The 19,945-nt window shown below is 41.3% G+C and overlaps 1 long non-coding RNA gene across 6 annotated transcripts; it reads right to left on the bottom strand.

Moving 5' to 3' along the window:
- Nucleotides 1-16,356: 16,356 nt before the first annotated feature.
- On the bottom strand, nt 16,357-19,230 carry LOC145096767 (uncharacterized). 6 transcript variants are annotated; one of them, XR_013704066.1, is made up of 7 exons: nt 18,607-19,227; nt 18,389-18,522; nt 17,628-18,194; nt 17,349-17,543; nt 16,911-17,020; nt 16,697-16,772; nt 16,357-16,548 (listed from the first exon to the last, which is right to left on the bottom strand). It is a non-coding gene; the product is annotated as an uncharacterized LOC145096767 (long non-coding RNA). The 6 variants fall into 6 exon arrangements; XR_013704073.1 differs by having other exon boundaries at nt 16,911-17,016; XR_013704059.1 differs by having other exon boundaries at nt 16,911-17,543; nt 18,607-19,229.
- Nucleotides 19,231-19,945: the final 715 nt, after the last annotated feature.

Raw genomic sequence — 19,945 nt, 5'->3', positions numbered from 1 at the left:
TATGTGAGTTTGAACGTACTCACATTAGCAAACAATCTATTCTCTTAGTCATTCTCATAGAAATAATAGATGTCATCTATATTTTAACCTAGCTCTATATATATATATATATATATATATATATATATATATATATATATATATATATATATATAGAGAGAGAGAGAGAGAGAGAGGTAGGTTCAAATGTTTTTCACATCTATTGTGTGCTAAAATGCACCAATAGGAATTTAATATTAATTATACGTATATTAAATGTTATTCATACTTATAAATCATTTTTATGGAAACTAATTAAATTCATCATTAATATCAACAATAATATTCTTTCAGAATGAATTCATATCTAGAAGAATAAGAGTGTATTTCAGCAGAATGAGAATGTATTCTAGTAGAATACACTCTCGTTCTTCATATTCTATGCAACTTTATTTTATTTTAAGTAAGTAAGTCCTGAAACAAAATACGAACTCATATATAAAAACCTAGATGCGAATTCATTCTGAAAGAATGTTATTGCTGTCATTAATGACGGATTTAATTAGTTTCCATAAAAAAGAATTTTAATTATAGATATCATTTAATATACATATAATTATGGAAATCATTTAATATCTATATTTATTTAATTAAATAATTATTTAATTTTCTGAATTCCTATTGGTGCATTCTAGCACACAATAGATGTAAGAAACAAAATAACTTAGCCATATATATATATATATATATATATATATATATATATATATATATATATATAGACACACACATACACAAGGTCAGACGCAGGATTTCATACTATGTGTGGTACGAAAAAAATAGTAGTCACATGATACTAAACAAAATAAAAAAAAAAATACACTGTGTACACGAAAGTTAGGCGTTGTCGGTGCCACTATGGGACACCTAACAGAACTACCCCTGTGTGAATGTATGTATATATATATATATATGTGTGTGTGTGTGTGTGTGTTCAAATGAGAATGCAAAAAATTAATCTTAACCACTAATTTTCGAAACTTCAGTTTATCGAAAAAATAGAATATATCAAGATTATTGATATTTTAATCTAGATAACATGAATGTTATATTTTAATATAAATATAACCTTTTTTATCAACTCTCTTCATATGTTTTATTCGTATTTGAAGAAATTGTGTATTAGATTATGTTACACTCGAGTTCTGGTAAGATATCATCGATGACATTGGGGCTGCATCGGGGATTAGATCGATCCTAAACACCACCTTCCTCTCCGGTGATATACCAGGCAAATCCTCCGGGAATACATCCGGGAAAGCCCGAACTGTAACACCTGATTCCCGGTACGCATTTAATCTAAGCATTTCTGTATTTCTTCGGTGACTAGACGAGTTGATGACCCAACTCGTCAAGTAGGGTCGCGATCCGTAGGCATTTTAAGTGACCTACTCGACGAGTCAGGAGACTAACTCGGCGAGTAGGTGCTGTTTGAGGGAAACCTTAAATCTGAGGGTTTGCACCCTATTTAAACATCTTATTGCAGCCTCCATTGTCCCTTATGCTCCCAGAACATCTCTTATCGAAACCCTAGACGCTTTGAGTGATCTAAGGCCATTTGTGGTGCTTTTGGGTGGTTGTGAAGCTTGGAAGGAAGCAGGAAGCTTAGGAATTCGAGTTGGGGCTTGTAGATACAGAGATCTTATTCCATTTTCAACTCAATCAAGGTAAATGCCCCCTGTTTTTGGTCTTTCTTTTGGTTGTTCATCTTTAGGGCTTAGATTTTGGGTGCATTTAGGGCCTTTTAAGCCATTTTCGGGGTTTTATGGTGATTCATGGAGTTTTACCTTCAGAGATGAGTCATTGGAGGGGTCTCAAGGCATAAAGGTGCCAACTTTATGGCCATGAGAGCCCCATGCACATTGTAGAGCAACTTCTATGGATTTTTGAGCCAAAAACCCCATGCATGTGCACCAAGTTTGGAACTTTATGTATAAAATGAACATTAGGAGGCCAGATCTATGATTTTGATGTGTTAAGACCCATTTAAATCGACTGTATGGTATTGGTCAAGGACGGACTCGCCGAGTTTTTCTTGGGACTCGACGAGTCGAGGCGTAACGACCACCGAATCTATTTTGCGAATGGACCAGTTGTTAGGGAGGGTAGTCTCGTAGATGTTTAGACGCAAAAAGGGCCCTGAGAACCCTGGGACTCGATGAGTGTATGATCAGACTTGGCGAGTCCAAGGCAATCTCCCAATCTTCGAAGATAGACTCGACTATTTGTTTATACAACTCGGCGAGTCATAGACTGGACGTGTTCATATGAGGGAGATGAACTCGACAAGTTGTTCATACAACTCGGTGAGTCGGATGAAGGTTCATTCAGAGTTATTTTAGAAGGAGAACTCGTCAAGTCATCGCCAAACTCGAAAAGTTGAGGTGTAAAGAAGACCAAATGAAAAGATAGGGACTCGACGAGTTGGCGGCCCAACTCGGCGAGTCGGGTCAACTAGAAATTGACTTTGACTTTGACTTTGACTTGGTTAAGGGTAAAATGATCATTTTACCCTACGAATGGTTATCAATGTCTGATTCAGTGTTTTATGGATTTATAGCTGGAGGATCACCGGTGCAGCAGTCAGACATCTGCCGATCATCTTTTCAACAGTCAACCTTACGAGGTAAGTTACATCCCAATAGAAGTGGGTCTAAGGCACCAATGTCGGCCCACCAGTAGGAGTCGTATGTTAGATGATTGTCTTTGTGATATTCATCTAGGTTTGCTACTACCTAATATGTTATCTGCTAGTATGGTATGATGTTATGTGCTAGTAGCAATAGGGGAGATAGTTCCCAAGATTTCGGTCGATAGGGCCGAAGGGGGTAGTAACACCCAGTCATGTAGATAGAATATGATTATGTGATACATGTTATGTGGTAGTAGTAGAGGGGTGAAATAGTCCCCAGTATCCGGTCGAGAGGACCGAAGGGGAGGCCAGCACCCAGATATGCTAGGCAGTATCCGGTAGAGGTGGCAAAAATTGACACGACACGAAACCCTACACGAACCCGACACGAAATAAACGGGGTTGGGTAAGATATTTCAACCCGTTTAAATAAACGAGTTGACACAACACGACACGAATGGGTAAGGTTAGGGTTGAGAATTTCAACTCGAAAATGACCCGTTTATTTATATGCAAGTTTTTTGAATTATTTAAATAATCTAGAAAGATACAAAACCAAAACCATAAGTAAAAGAAAACGTTCGAATTGAACTGTTTTGTAATGCTGAAATTACTTAGCCGTTTAGATCAAGACTTCATTTAAGTTTTTCCATTCTCTCCCAAACCACCCAGTCTCTTTCACCACTCTCACATCCTCATGACCTTGTCATCCGCCTCCCCAACTCCCACTCCTTTAATTTTGTCATCTGAACTTGCTATGACTTCATCTATTCTACCTCCAAACTATTAGTTTTTACTTTCCGCCCACCCAGCTCATACTCTTTCAGCATGCTCAATCTTTTAACCTCACATGACATGACATATTTCAAGGTACAACCCTAACCCGAAACCCGACACGAACTCGACACGAAAATAAACGGGTTGACACGACACAACACGTTAATTAAATGGGTCGGGTTAGGGCCAAGCACTTTCAACCCGTTTAGTGTTTCGACACGACACGATTGCCACCTCTAGTATGTTGGATAAGGTGTCTAAGTCCATAACTTATTTGGTACATACTTGACCCGACTCGGCATGGTCCATTTGGGTTGCACTTCACCCGAACTATTTATGGATAATTTTATGAGAGTTATACACATATGTTTATTAATATATTGTAAGTTATAATATATTAATATGAAGTTATTTAATTAGTCTTAGTCTTAAATTAATTATGAATTAATTTAGAGATTAAAAGGAAGACTAATTAAATTGTGGGCTATTGTTTTATATGGTGTGGGCTAACACTCATTTGTTAATGGGCTAGGCTTATATGGAAGTCCATGGATGATCCATGGAGCTTTTAACCCATGGATCCTTGGAAAAGGAAAGGTCATGGGTTATTAGGGTTTCACCCTAACCATGCACACTATATAAGCATGCTTATGTTGCATGAAATAGCCACTAGTGTGGTTTTGTGTGTGTGGCCGATTTTCTATGTGTGTATACACTCTCTCTAAAGTTTTCTAAGAGTTTGTGGTGATTTGTGATTCCATTTGAGGCATTCACACTATTGGTGCTTGGCCCTCAAACTCCTTAGGAATCAAACTCATCATCAAAAGGTATGTAATCTCATCTAATTCTTTTATGTTTAAAAGTACCCCATGCCATGTTAGATAGGTTATGAACCTTGGAAAAAATATTATTTTGCATGTATTAGACAAACATAGATCCAAGGTTTATTAGGGTTGCATGCACACTTAGGAAGTGTTAGATTGCTCAAAAACCCAACATAGTATCCGGTCGAGAGGACCAAAGGGGAGGCCAGCACCCAGATATGCTAGGCAGCATCCGGTTAAGAGGACCGAAGGGGTAGGTTGGGAACCCAGATATGCCTGACAGTATATGAATGTTGTGTGATTATATGGTATGTGGTAAGATGGGGGAACTTACTAAGATTTGTGCTTACAGTTTTCAGTTTTGTTTCAGATACCTCTTCAGCGAAGGGGAAGGAGCCGGCACGGTAGTTGCACATCATACACACATGAGATTCCGCCTTATGAGAATTCTTGGGATTGTACTCTGACATTTTTACTACTTTTGTGATATGTTTTTCAGACATGAGATTATGGTTTTTATAAAGTGATATGACACAGTAATGTTTTAGAACAAATGTTTCTTAAATCGTTATATTAAAATTGAAATTTTTGGACTCGAAATTTGGGATGTTACAAGTTGGTATCAGAGCCCTGGTTTGAGGGATTCAGGCACAACCTCGGGGATGTCTGGACTCGAACCAAGGGATTAAAAGATTTTTACAAAGAAAATAGTTTTCTAAAAATTAAGTTAAAAAGTTTTAAGAGAGAACAAGGTGTGTGATGTGCGCGACCGGCCGAGCTCATGTAAGTTTTCCCCAAAGTACCCATACAAGTTTATGTTATGATTATCAGTTTCAGTAGAACAACATGCTAGACTAGGACTAAGGATCTAGAAAGGATGCCTGTGCCTATTATATGTGCTTTTGAGCTGCATGATAGTGTTAATTAGACAGTGATAGGATAGCCTGCTTAGGTTATGCCTGATTACATGAGCTTATATCGCATGCTATTACAGATTCCTGTTATGTGGATACAATTGCTTGAGTTTGTTTCCTTTTGTCTGAATGTTGCTTGCTTTGTGCTACGTGGGACTTGGAGTGATGCGAGTTAGCTATTAGGTAGTTACATTAGGTCATATGTAATCAGGGTCGAATAATCTCAGAGTGTTGGATTTGACTATTACGTAGCTCTTGTTTGAGTCCTAACCATTGTAGGGATGAGTCCCTTACTTGAAGGATTATCCGAGCCTCGTGGCATGTGACTGTATCCATATGGTGGCTAATTGGCATTGCAAAGAGGCCTTCATTAGCTGAGGATTGGTTTGGGTGGAGTTAGAGGTACCCTAGGGCAAGCCTAGGATGATAGTAGCAGAGATCAACAGTAATAGAAGGGACTTGGTGGAGTCAAGGAAGTTCTTGAGGAAAGTACAGATAGATGTGGAAGGTAGTATGGGCCCGTACTACTGAAATCAAAGGATCTATACTTGAGTAGACGAAGGGTGAGACAACACCAGGAAACTTGTGATAGATGTGATCCCTCTAGATGTATCAATATCACTGACAGTTGTCATTATGTATTGCAGAATGGTGGTGCTACGTCCGAGGCCAATAGTTGACAGTTCAAGAGAGGGATCGGGTTCGGTTTTAGGTTCCGAACCAGTGGATGAGAGGCTACACGAGTTCATCGCGTCCGAGATCACTAGAGGCATCCTTGATGCGACCCCGATCATCTTTGGGTCGATCAAGGAAAGGATTATCGAGTTGATGGAGGATCGCCTCAGGGCGTTCAGGAGTGACATGGGGACCAGCCAGTCAGGATCACGCACACTGTCCTTTAAGGACTTCAAGGGCAGTGGTGCGCCAGATTTCCATGGGGCGAAGGACCCCATTGCTGCCAGACGATGGATTACAGACATTGAGTCTGCACAGTTGACTAGCTTCTACCCCGAGAGGTCGAAGGTGCGATATGTAGCAGGATGCTTGAGAGACCGAACCAGGGATTGGTGGGAGTCGGTTGGTGACTCTCTGGGAGCCTCAGCCATTGAGGCTATGACATGGCCGGACTTTGTGACTCGGTTCAGGAGTGAGTTCACGTCAGCTGTAGAGCTTCAGCAGCTGGCCAGGGAGTTTTTGGATATGAGACAGACTACAGAGACTGTGGCGTAGATCACCGCCAAGTTCCGAGAGAGGGCGTTGTCGGTGCCCCAGTATGCGAGAGATGAGGACATGAGGAGGACCCACTACCATGACATGCTACGAGCTGACATTTGGGAGCATGTCAGTTTTTCAGCTTGCCCTACCCTAGATTCCATGATTGCCAAGGCGAGGGAGAGGGAGATTGACCTGGAGCACATCCGGAAAAGGAAGGTCGAGGAGGGACAGATAACTGGGGCTTCGGGGAAGAAGCCCAAGGGATCAGACGTTGGGCCAAAAGGCCAGCAAGGCCGATGATGCTGTAGGAAATGTGGCAAGTCAAACGAGGGGGCGTGTAGGTTGGGATCATCGGGCTGCTACACGTGTGGCAAGACGGGGCATTTCAGCAGGGATTGTACCGCCCCTGCACCCACTATTCAGACATCCGAGTTGTTGTGTTTCCACTGCAAACAGAAGGGCCATAAGAAGCCCAATTGCCCCCAGTTGACAGCAGCAACGCCAGTGAAGGCGCCAGCTCCAGCAACCCTACAGATTACTGATGCCCAGCAGGGCAAGGTAGAGGCTCCAGTGGTGAGGAGTCGGGCCTTCCAGTTTACTACCGAGGAGGCACGCGCCGCACCCGATGTGGTGACGGGTATGATTCTTTCCCTCTGATTTATTTATATGATGTTCTGATATTGATTTATGCATGTATAAATTCATGTTTAGGATCGCTCCATGTGAACAGTATACCTGTTCAGGTGTTGTTTGATTCGAGCGCTACCCGATCGTTTGTTTCTCTTGCGCGTAGCAAGAAGTTTTCTGAGTCTTCGGGTGTGTTGGATTGCCCTCTAGAGGTCGAGATTGCAGACGACCGGTCTGTGCGAGCATCAGAGGTCTTCCGGGATTGTGTTTTGAGGTTGTTCGAAGAGCGTTATCCAATGGATTTGGTTCCCATGCCATTGAGGGGGGACAATGTTATTATGGGTATGGATTGGCTGAGCCCCAATGGGGCAGTGATTGACTACGCGCAGCAATTGGTTCGGATTAGGACCCCAGGTGGGGGAGAGCTGGTGATTCATGGCGAAAGGCCACAGCAAGGACCAACCTTATGTTCGACAGCGAGAGCAAGGCGCTACCTTTAGCAGGGTTGCACAAGATTCGTAGCCTATGTTATGAATACACGGGAGGCGGGTAAGACGACGGTGGGTGATGTGCCCGTGGTACGAGAGTTTACGGATGTATTCCCCGAGGATTTGCCTGGGATACCTTCGAAGAGGTAGGTGGAGTTCAAGATCGACCTCGTCCCTGGTGCGACTCCGATAGCCAAGGCACCGTATCAGTTGGCTCCTCCCGAGATGCAGGAGTTGTCTACACAACTGCAGGAGCTGTTAGACAAGGAATTCATTAGACAGAGCAGTTCGCCCTGGGGAGCCCCGGTTCTGTTTGTAAAGAAGAAGGACGGGTCGCATCGGATGTGTATAGATTACCGAGAGCTGAATAAGGTAACGGTGAAGAACTGTTACCCACTCCCGAGGATTGATAACCTCTTTGACCAATTGCAGGGAGCATCTTGGTTCTCCAAGATTGATTTGTGTTCAGGTTACCATCAGATGAGGGTCAGAAAGGAGGATGTTAAAAAGACTGCTTTTCGGATGCGTTATGGTCACTATGAGTTCGTGGTGATGCCTTTCGGGCTCACCAATGCTCCTGTCGCGTTCATGGATCTCATGAACCGCGTATATAGACCGATGCGGGATCAGTCCGTGATAGTATTTATAGACGATATCTTGGTCTACTCCAAGACACAGGAGGAGCACGAGGAACATCTGTGAGAGGTTTTGGAGACCCTGCAGAAGGAGAGCTTGTATTCCAAGTTCTCAGAGTGTAAGTTCTGGTTGTGCGAGGTGCAGTTTCTTGGGCATCTTGTCAACCAGAACGGTGTTCTGGTCGACCCGGCCAAGGTAGAGGCCATGATGAGGTGGGAGGTTCCGAAGTCTCCATCTGAGATTCAGAGTTTCCTGGGATTAGTCGGCTACTATCGGAGATTCATCCAGGAATTCTCCAAGATAGTCGTACCCTTGACTCGGCTAACGAAGAAGGTTGTAGTCTATCGTTGGGGGCCTGAGCAGCAGGAAACATTCGAGACACTGAGACAGAGGTTGTGCAAGGCGCCAATCTTAGCCCTGGGAGAGGGCGTAGAGGATTTTGTTGTATACTGCGATGTGTCCATCTCGGGTTTGGGTGCAGTTTTGATGCAGAGAGGACATGTTATTGCTTACGCTTCGAGGCAGTTAAAGCCTCACGAGGCGAACTACCCGACGCATGATTTGGAGTTGGGGGCGGTTGTTTTTACCTCTATGGGGTTTATTGTACCATTTATACATACCACAAGAGCCTGAGGTATCTCATGAACCAGCCGAATCTGAACATGAGGTAGCGTCGGTGGTTGGATGTGGTGAAGGGTTATGACTGTGAGATCCTTTACCACCCGGGGAAGGCCAATGTAGTGGCCGATACGCTTAGCCGCAAGGCAGCGCAGATCAGGGATATCTGCATGCGGATCACCATGGTGACTCCACTGCTAGAGCAGATCCAAGAGGCCCACCAGGACGCTATGAAGGAGGAACATCGAAAGAGTGAGCGTATTGTGGGTCAGGTTTCCTCTTTTCACTATGATAGCCAAGGGTTGTTGACCCTCCACCGTAGGATGTGGGTCCCCTATCATGGAGGCGTGTGTCATACATTGATGGAGGAGGCGCACAAATCCCGGTTCTCTATCCATCCAGGGGCGAAGAAGATGCACAAGGATCTTCGTCTCGAATATTGGTGGTCATGTATAAAGAGGGACATAGCTTGGTTTGTGGAAAAGTGAATGACCTGTAGGAAGGTCAAGGCTGAGCACTAGAGACCTCACAGCAAGGTCGAGCCGTTGGATATCCCGCTGTGGAAGTGGGAGGATATTACCATGGACTTCATTACGAAGCTTGCCAGGACCACGCGAGGGGTGGATTCGATTTGGGTCATTGTTGATCGGGTGATCAAGAGCGCCCATTTTATTCCGATTCAGGAGAGTATTCGGCCAAAAAGTTGGCCGACATCTACATCCGGGAGGTGGTGGCGCAGTACGGGGTGCCAGTTTCGGTGATTTCAGACAGAAATGTACGGTTTACTTCCAGGTTTTGGAAGAAGTTCCAGGATGAGCTGGGTACTCGACTGCATTTTAGCACCGCGTTTCACCCACAGAAGGACGGTCAGAGCGAGCGGACCATCCAGACATTAGAGGATATGTTGTGGGTGTGTGTTTTAGACTTCGTAGGTAGTTACGATACCTACCTTACATTGGCTGAGTTCTCCTATAATAATAGTTATCATGCGAGTATCGACCGTCCTCCCTTCGAGATGTTGTATGGGAGGAAGTGTAGGACCCCTATTTGTTGGGGAGAGGTTGGACAGAGAGTCATGGGGAGCACCAAAGTGGTGCTCAAGACGACTAAAAGGATTCAACAGGTCCGGAGCAGGCTCCAGACTGCACAGAGTCGGCAGAAAAGCTATGCCGACAAGTGTCGTTCAGACCTGGAGTTCCAGGTCGGGGATATGGTTCTCCTGAAGGTGTCGCCTTGGAAAGGCGTCATCCGATTCACGAAGCGGGGCAAGTTGGGCCCCAGGTACATTGGACCTTTCAGGGTTATGGCCTGGGTGGGCAAGGTAGCATATAGGCTGGATCTGCCAGCCGATCTCATTCAGATTCATAGCACCTTTCACGTATCCCAGTTGAGGAAATGTTTGGTGAACGATTCGGCAGTGGTGCCTTTAGAGGATATTCAGGTTGATGACAGCCTTAACTACATCGAGCAGCCAATGGCAATCCTTAACAGGAAGTTAAAGGGTCTGAGGAACAAGAAGGTGGAGCTGGTAAAGGTGCAGTGGCAGCACTGCGAAGGCTCAGAATGGACTTGGGAGCCAGAGGACGAGATGAGGGAACATTACCCCGAGCTTTTTCAGGATCGAGTAGCAAACTTCGAGGACGAAGTCTAAAATAAGTGGGGGATATTTGTAACACCTGATTCCCGGTACACATTTAATCTAAGCATTTTTGTATTTCTTCGGTGACTCGACGAGTTGATGGCCCAACTCGTCGAGTAGAGTCGCGATCCGCAGGCATTTTAAGTGACCTACTCGACGAGTCGGGAGACTGACTCGGCAAGTAGGTGTTGTTTTAGCGAAACCCTAAATCTGAGGGTTTGCACCCTATTTAAACATCTTATTGCAGCCTCCATTGTCCCTTATGCTCCCAGAACATCTCTTATCGAAACCCTAGCCGCTTTGAGTGATCTAAGGCCATTTTTGGTGCTTTTGGGTGGTTGTGAATCTTGGAAGGAAGGAGGAAGCTTGGGAATTCGAGTTGGGGCTTGTAGATCCAGAGATCTTATTCCATTTTCAGCTCAATCAAGGTAAATGCCCCCTGTTTTGGTCTTTCTTTTGGTTGTTCATCTTTAGGGCTTAGATTTTGGGTGCATTTAGGGCCTTCTAAGCCATTTCCAGGGTTGTAAGGTGATTCATGGAGTTCTACCTTGAGATCTGAGTCATTGGAGGGGTCTCATGGCATAAAGGTGCCAACTTTATGGCCATGAGATCCCCATGCACATTGTAGAGCACCTTCTATAGATTTTTGAGCCAATAACCCCGTGCATGTGCACCAAGTTTGGAACTTTACGTATAAAATGGACATTAGGAGGCCAGATCTATGATTTTGATGTATTAAGACCCATTTAAATCGACTATATGATATTGGTCAAGGACGGACTCGCCGAGTTGTTCTTGGGACTCGACGAGTCGAGGCGTAATGACCACCAAATCCATTATGCGAATGGACCAGTTGTTAGGGAGGGGAGTCCCGTAGATGTTTAGACGCGAAAAGGGCCCTGAGAACCCTGGAACTCGACAAGTGTATGATCAGGCTCGGCGAGTTCAAGGCAATCTCCTAATCTTCGAAGATAGACTCGACGAGTTGTTCATACAACTCAGCGAGTCATAGACTGGACGTGTTCATATGAGGGAGATGAACTCGACGAGTTGTTCATACAACTCGGTGAGTCAGATGAAGGTTCATTTAGAGTTATTTTAGAAAATGTGACATCCCCAAAATCATGGCCAGAAAAGACCGGTTTTGTTTATACTTAATATTTTAAATAAAAGAGTTGCGGAATTTGTCCCCAAGACAAAATATGATAAAGATTTATCAAAGCATTTCCATAGAAATGTATTTCATTAAAAGACTCGGGATGTCAAGTTCAATACAGATCAAAAGTATAAACAGTACAATATAAGCCTTACTACATTATTTCATATCTAAAGGTCTATATTCGTAATCCCTCATCCAAAACATCACATCTATGCTCGAGCGCCACTACCTGCAATACATGAAATTGAGTGGGTCAGGCTTGGGAGCCTGGTGAGCACATAGGGTTTTCAACCCACAATAAATAAGTTTATTAATTTTATCAACCAACAATAACCTGATTACTCGTTCCTGTTATCCTCACATTACGTCCCTAAACACCTATCATAAGGGACCTTTCCTAAGGATCATCATCGGGATAGACACTATTGCTAAGGGGATTCCTCAGCAATAAATGTACTTAAGGCAACCAGGTGGGGGATAGAATACACTGGTGAACACATCGTTCACAAACACCTACAGGTTGCGAGCCTGCTAGTGTTCCACTGGACTGTGTAGAAGAGTTTGTGGTCGTCATCCATATTCCGCTAGATGACAGAATCAACAACATCAACATCGAGGCCTCTCGTCATTTTATAACACATCACCTATTACATCTACCCATGTTTTAACCCAACATTTTTGTAGATATAAAATACATATACAGTTTAAATCATTGAAAGCATATATAAAAACGTTCATCCAGCATAGACAGCAAGTATTCGGATAATATGCACACATACAACGGGTTTTTCTAAAAACCGGGCTTCGCTGGAGCAGCGTTTCTGAGCCAAAATGCTATTTTCTCAGGACTCCGGGAGCCTCGGGGCTTCCTTCGGATGCTAGGGGGTTTACCTAGACTTTAAGGGGGCTTAGGGAGCTTAGAGAGAGTGTGTGTAGAGAGAGAAAGAAGGTTTGAGAGGTGTGAAGAAATGGCAAGACCCGGCACCTCTATTTATAGTGAAATTTCTAATGGACTCGCCGAGTTTTGACCAAAAACTCGCCAAGTTGGTGCACGTGGCAGCCTTCTTGTGGTGCCACGTGTCCAATTTTGGTGGTGCCATGTCACCCAATATCGCGTATCAGCCTCCCGACTTAGAAAAATCATAACTCTCATATACGAGCTCCGTTTTCTATGTTATTTATATCCACGCGTAGGTAAAATCAAGGTCCAGAACTTTCATTTAGACTCCGTCGACTAATTCTTGACCGATCTTAAATTTAATAGTAGAAGGAGACTAGACTGCTAAATGACCGCGAAGAATTCGTAACTCCTTCATATGGACTCCGTTTTCGTCTATCTTTTTACTGTTGAGTTCCTATTAATGAGATCTTCAACTCTCATTTAGGTCGCATAAGCCAAAAACCGCTCGGACTAAAATTCGAGTTTCAGGTTGTACATTGCTAAGTCGAAACTTTGAAAAATCATAACTTCCTCATACGAAGTCAGATTTGGGCGTTCTTTTTATGGATTTTCTCGGTTTAACATACTCTAAAACTTTGGTTTATATCACTAAGGCTAAAAAGTCTTTTATCATAAATTCATTTTTTACGCTTCCCGGTGTCGTGCCGGTTCCGTCGCAAAACTTCGACGGGTCATAACTTCTTCGTTATAACTCGGATTTCAGCATTCTTTATAACCCCAAAATCCTTGTTTCGACAACTAAAACTTTATGTAAAGATATAAACTTATCTCACACTTTAATTTTGACGCTCATTTTTATCCTTTATTTATTATACATTTATAAATAAGTAATAAGCACATAAATACACATAATTCACATAATACTCAAATATTTCATCTTTATTACCTCAAAAAGAGTTACAATAGTTGACCTAGACTATTACATTGTCTAAAATGCTTAGCCCTGAAACCCGGGCGTTACAGAAGGAGAACTTGTCGAGTCATCGACAAACTCGACGAGTTGAGGCGTAAAGAAGACTAGATGAAAAGATTGGGACTCGACGAGTTAGCGGCCCAACTCGGCGAGTCGGGTCAACTGGAAGTTGACTTTGACTTGGTCAAGGGTAAAATAGTCATTTTACCGTAAGAACGGTTATCAATGTCTGATTCAATGTTTTATAGATTTATAGCCGGAGGATCACCGGTGCAGCAGTCAGACATCTGTCGATCATCTTTTCAACAGTCAGCCTTACGAGGTAAGTTACCTCCCAGTAGAAGTGGGTCTAAGGCACCAATATCGGCCCACCAGTAGGAGTCGTATTTTAGATGATTGTGTTTGTGATATTCATCTAGGTTTGCTACTACCATATGTTATGTGCTAGTATGGTATGAAGTTATATGCTAGTAGTAGTAGGGGAGATAGTTCCCCAGATTCCGGTCGATAGGGTCGAAGGGGGTAGTAACACCTAGTCATGTAGATAGAATATGATTACGTGATAAATGTTATGTGGTAGTAGTAGAGGGGTGAAATAGTCCCCAGTATTCGGTCGAGAGGACCGAAGGGGAGGCCAGCACCCAAATATCCTAGGCAGTATTCGGTCGAGAGGATCGAAGGGGAGGCCAACACCCGGATATGTTAGGCAGTATCCAGTCAAGAGGACCAAAGGGGAGGCCAGCACCCAGATATGCTAGGCAGCATCCAGTCAAGAGGACCGAAGGGGTAGGTCGGGCACCCAGATATGCGTGACAGTATATGCATGTTATGTGATTATATGGTATGTGGTAATATGGCGGAACTCACTAAGCTTTGTGCTTACAATTTTCAGTTTTGTTTCTGTCACACCCCAAAACCAAGAACGGAGGAAACGTTCAGGGGTGGAGGACGTCATGTACAGTATCATAACAGTGTAAAGTAGTAAACTAGCAACAACATCATCCATTGCATTAAAAGTAAAGTTTTAATACACATGTGTTCTTTCATAGTAATAAGACACCAAAATATGTAATCAAAATAAAAGACGAGTCTTGACTATGCTCCGTCTTCTCAAAACCTGGTCATCGTACCTGTCTACTGGTGACCTAAGAATACAAGTTATTTTGAAAGCAGTAGATCAGCATAAAGCTGGTGAATTCATAAGTATTTTAGTGTCATTGATTTGGAAAGTTGTTATGAAAAACATGCAATTGTTGATGAAAAATTTGATATAAGTGTGAAAACCCTAGAAAATCTCATATTTCCTACTGGTATAAAAGTAGTCTTCTACCAAGACCCGACTGTTTTGAAGTTTGCATTTATGTGTAAAAGAAAATTTTTCCCATGTATGACTATTAATATAAATATATAGTCTACCTCATAGTTTATGTGAATGTGTCACAAAATAACAGTAATAGGGAAAATATATTCATTGAAGTATTATCCTTTGGTACTAGGATAAACACGACGTGGAAACTCGCCGAAAATGTATTAACCGTAGACATCCGTCGATATGCATTTTCCCTACTGTAGCTAACAGTCTTGGGCGTAGAATGGTTAGTCCCGAGCGTATACAATAGTATCTACTCATATAATATGTAATAGTATCTCATCATATAGTATATATGTAACAGTATCCATGTCAGTATAACCCTGTAAGTGTATCCATGTAAGTGTATCCCTTCATATAGCATTTAGTATAGACTCATGAATGAGCTGACTCTGGTGTAATTCCTTGTAATAGGAATAGTGTTTTGTATCCCCTAAACTATCCCTATAATAGTTTACTGGAATGTAATAGACGTCCAAGAAGGCTTATACACCCCTGCTACTCAAGAGTGTGGGAACTGAATGAAGGATGAAAGCTTTCATATCAATACATATATACATGAACATAAGTGTATAGATATGGTTTTGATCAATAAGTTGAAAGAGATTTTGTAAAACATTTAAGAGTTTTGAACAATAAATAACAATGAATTGATGTCATTTTATAAAACATTTCAAAAGTAATTCATTTGATAACAAAGTACATCAGGACTGAAAACCCTTATGTGTATCACATTTTGAAGTATGTGAATCAGTCGGTTGAAAACACAGTTATAAATCACATGTAATTGATACTATAACATATTGTTTTATACTTGCATCCCCCCCCATTAAAGCATTTAAAATCATTTAAAAGATTGATTAAGGGGTATGAACTCACCTGTAGTGAATGGTATGGATGAACTGATGAAACAGGATTGCTAGGTGTCAAGTGAAGTCTTGAACATACACAAGGATCCTAGTTAACAAATAATATCACATATATGTATCCAATTAGTTTTTATACAACTAATCAACAAAGTTAAGACATCCTAGGACATGCTAAACACCTTATATAAGTGTTATAAGTCCCAAGGATTGCACCTAAGTGTTGTAGGACATTGCTATTGAGTTTAGGGTTCAAAGGAAACCCCTAATATGAGTTTACAGTTATGTGACCATCACTCATTGAGTTTACGGTCGTAAACTCATGTTCCCTCACTACTAGAAAAACAGCCTTTTACGACGCGCAATGCGTGTCGTAAAACGCTCAGACGACGCACAAATGCGTGTCAAGGAAGGTCCTGTCATAACGAGAGACGACATGCTTTTGCACGTCGTCTACAGACGACGCGCATTTACGATGTGCATTTACGACGTGCATTTATGACACGCAATGCGTATCACTAAAACCGCTGTCAAGAAAGGCCATGTCATAAATGAAGATGACACACATTTTTGCGTATCGTAATTTTAAAAAAAAAAATTTAAAAATATATTTATAGATTTACTAATTTTCAAATTAAATTTGCATTTCGTATGTCATAATAGAAAATAAAATAACATATACAAAAAATACAATTCATTGCACAAAAGTTAATGTCATACAAATAATCATTCCAATAATAAACAAATGTAATACATCAAATGTGAAAGAGATGAAAGTCATCAACAAATAATAGTTGAACTACAAGAACTTGTTGCCCACCTTCACAACATCCTGAGCTACTTTGCTCGACACTATGCACATCAACAAGACCTACAAATTTGAATAATGCAACCATTAGAGTTCAACTTTTGGCTAGCACTCTAACAACCCTACTGAAAAAGGATTCGATAAAGGTGGATAATAGCAACAACAAAAGCTTCAATAATCACCCTGAAATAAATATATACAAACTACTTACAGTTAAATAATGAAGGGAATCAGATATGTAGGGATGCTTGGGGGAATAAATCTCAGGTACAGATGCAACCAAATGTCTGGCAACAATGTTCAAATCAAACTTAGCTAATTTCAATATCCAATGGGCTTGATCAGGAGCACCAACTAACAAAGTTGCCATGAATCCAAGAAGTTGAGCAGCAAAATCGGATTTTGAAGGTTGTCAAAAGGATTACCTCATCTGCATCACCCGTTATTTCAGTGCTCGGTGATAAATTGCATCACCTTTACAATAGAGTACCCTGCCCCACAATGGAACTGCACTAGCAATCTCCCAAATGACTACCTTAAAAGAAGAAAGAGCTTCCAACAATAGTTATTCATTGTAATACAATAAATTGGATGGTGATCACAAATTAGGAAAATTGATAACTATCAACTAGATTCAAGTATGAAGCCGATTAAAACAAGAATTCAATCTAGTTATTTTTCCTACTTGTAATGTTCATCAAATTTTAACTAGTTATCATTTTTTTTCAAATACTAATAATCATCATCTAATTCTGGGGTCAAAATTACCCTACAAAATGGAAGAAATAATTAATAAAAGAAAACCTTAATGAATAGTTAAGACAAGGGTATTTTTGGCACATGAAAAATAAAGCTAACCATACATGACTAAATCACACCAAGGGTAAAAATGGAAATCCCAATTCAACGATGTTCCACTTTCATGAGAGAATGCAATTTTGAGACGCGATGCCTAAAGAGTGGTTCAAGGCGAAAAGAGGGAACACCAGTCAGCCATCTTTTAACCTCATACATCTCATTCCATGCTTGAACTATTTCATCAATTTTAAAACCAAGACCTGAAAAACACTCATACAAAACATTCAACTTTGGACTAAATATAGTAAAAATCATAAAAGCACAAGGAATTTTTTGTAATTTACTTGAAACTTGTCTAAATTAACTGCAGAAGCTGTTCCATTTGAGCAATGATTCTTTATAATTACTGCAAGATCTGTTGGTGATGAAACCGCAAGCTCAAATGTTTCAACAGCAGCAGCTAAAGATTTTTCCCATGCTGACAAATCCATTTTGAATTCACCAACAGATCTCTCATAAAGCAAAGTCCCCCATAAAATATACATCTGAGATCTCAAATGAGCAGCTTGTTCAACAGCTTCATCAGTAGACACTTCTTTCAAGCATATCACTAAATTAAAATTGTCATAAATGCAACAACTTAACAATAAAAAATAATCCATATAATTTAGATACTCAAAATTACATTTAAAAAACTTGGTACAAAGTTTTAGAATCATTCAGTCCTGTGTAGGAAAGGATCTGCAGGCCTGACATAAGTAAATCCCTTAAACGGGTTTTCCTTAAATTTGGGACTCGCAGCAGGGGAATCCAGAAGCAGGGGTAAATTTGTCCAACAATCTTCAAAATTCACAATGCATTGCTTCCCAGCTACTTGTGGAACAAAACTTGGCTTTATCCTTCTGTAACAACTATTTTTAGAAAAAAACACCATTATTAAGCAACAACTATAACAGATGGAAATTCATAGAATTTGTGCTTATTCAAGGTAATGATACGTAAGTAATTTGACATTTGTCTAGATCAATCAAGCTTTTCTAGATTTGATTGTTTTGACCCAAAATACTGTGAAAATCCCAATTGAAGAAAAGCACAAGTAAATTACCTCTCCACCAAGTTAAGCTAGGTCACCCAAAGAAGTCAAAGAGGTGTCATGGAACGCCGATCTACCAAGAACCCTAATCATATCAGGCTCCACCATATGCTTCCCTCCAAGTATCTTCAGTATCGTCGTTTTTCCTTTTGTTTTAAAATTCAATAAAAACTTCACGATCGATATGGATAGAATTGAAATTGAAAAAAGGAGGACAGAAGGGGACGAACCTATCCTATTCAAGAACATTTGAAGGCATCAAGCTTAGTTGCCTGCTCTGATGACTCCGTGCCTGGACTCGCTAGACCATCCGCGTAAATAGTGGTGGTAGGGGTGACGACCATGGTTCTTAGAGTGATACCGATAGATTTCTTCATGAAGCATGTTAGAAGTTTTTAGGGCATAGTACGTAAGAGGGAGTATGTGAGAAGGGTTTTTAAAGCACAATGCAAAAGAACCGATTGATATCTTGAGATAGTGTGCGAGAGATTTAGGAGATGGTGGGGAAGAGGGAGTACTAAAATTTACATGCCACAAATAGAAGAGATCGAAACCAGAGGGTGAGGAAGATCCCAACAATCGATTCTGAGATATTCTGCGCCAAAAGGAAGATCCAAGCAACTGATCTCGACTTCGATGGAGGAAGAATCGATGACTACTTCATTTTCCATTTATATAGAATTTAAGGGTTTTATGGAGATTCATATATAGAGATGGTCGTGAATGCGGAGGAGATGGAAAAGAGGTGGAGTCACCGATGATGTTTGAGGGGGGCGGCGTAGAGTATCATTCTTAGGGCTTAGGGAAAAGAGGGAAACAAAAATGGGGGAGAAAAAGGAGCGCGTATTTCTAATTTTTAGGATTTCCATATCCCGCCCATAGATACTAAAGGAGGCGCGCCTTTACCTAAAAAAATTATAAAACGACACCTAATTTGACATCACGCAAAAATGCATAATCTAAATCCTTTAAATTTTATTAGAGATGACGTTTTTTTACAAGACCCACTTTTGAGTATCACACATTCGTGCGTGTCATAAATTGCATGTCCTTAAAGGCCTGTTTTCTAGTAGTGCCTTGACCATGAGCTGTTTTGAAGCTCCACAAGTCCTCAGAAGCATTTCCACTTGAAGTATAAGCCTATGGAAGGGATTAGGGCACCATTTCACTCCTAAACGGAGTTTACGGTCCTTGGACCATCTCCCTTTGGGTTTACGGTCGTAAACCCCTATGGTTTATGGTCTTTTGATGTTTTCAAGCCCTTAACTCATCAAGGAATGGATCTATGCAAGTTTCTAAGGCTTAGGAGGGACTAGGGCACACTTTGGCACCCTTTATAGGGTTTATGGTTCAAGAACATCTTGAACCGTAAACACCTTTGATCCTTGGTTTCTTGGGTGTTTTCTTGATGTATGGAAGTGTAACAAGCCTTAAGATAGTCTAGGATAGAAGTACTTACAAGATAGAGGCTTGAAAAGGTGCTAAAAGTCCAAGAACAGTAGTGTGTGTTCTTGGTGTTCTTGGTGAAACTTGAAGATCTAACCTTTTGGAATGATTTCATGGATGGAA

Source organism: Lactuca serriola, chromosome 1 (assembly GCF_051521515.1).
Source record: "Lactuca serriola cultivar US96UC23 chromosome 1, Lser_US96UC23_V15, whole genome shotgun sequence".
In the NCBI taxonomy this organism is placed as follows: domain Eukaryota; kingdom Viridiplantae; phylum Streptophyta; class Magnoliopsida; order Asterales; family Asteraceae; genus Lactuca; species Lactuca serriola.
Note: the sequence above shows the minus strand (reverse complement) of the source record. Positions and strands in the feature narration are given on the sequence as shown.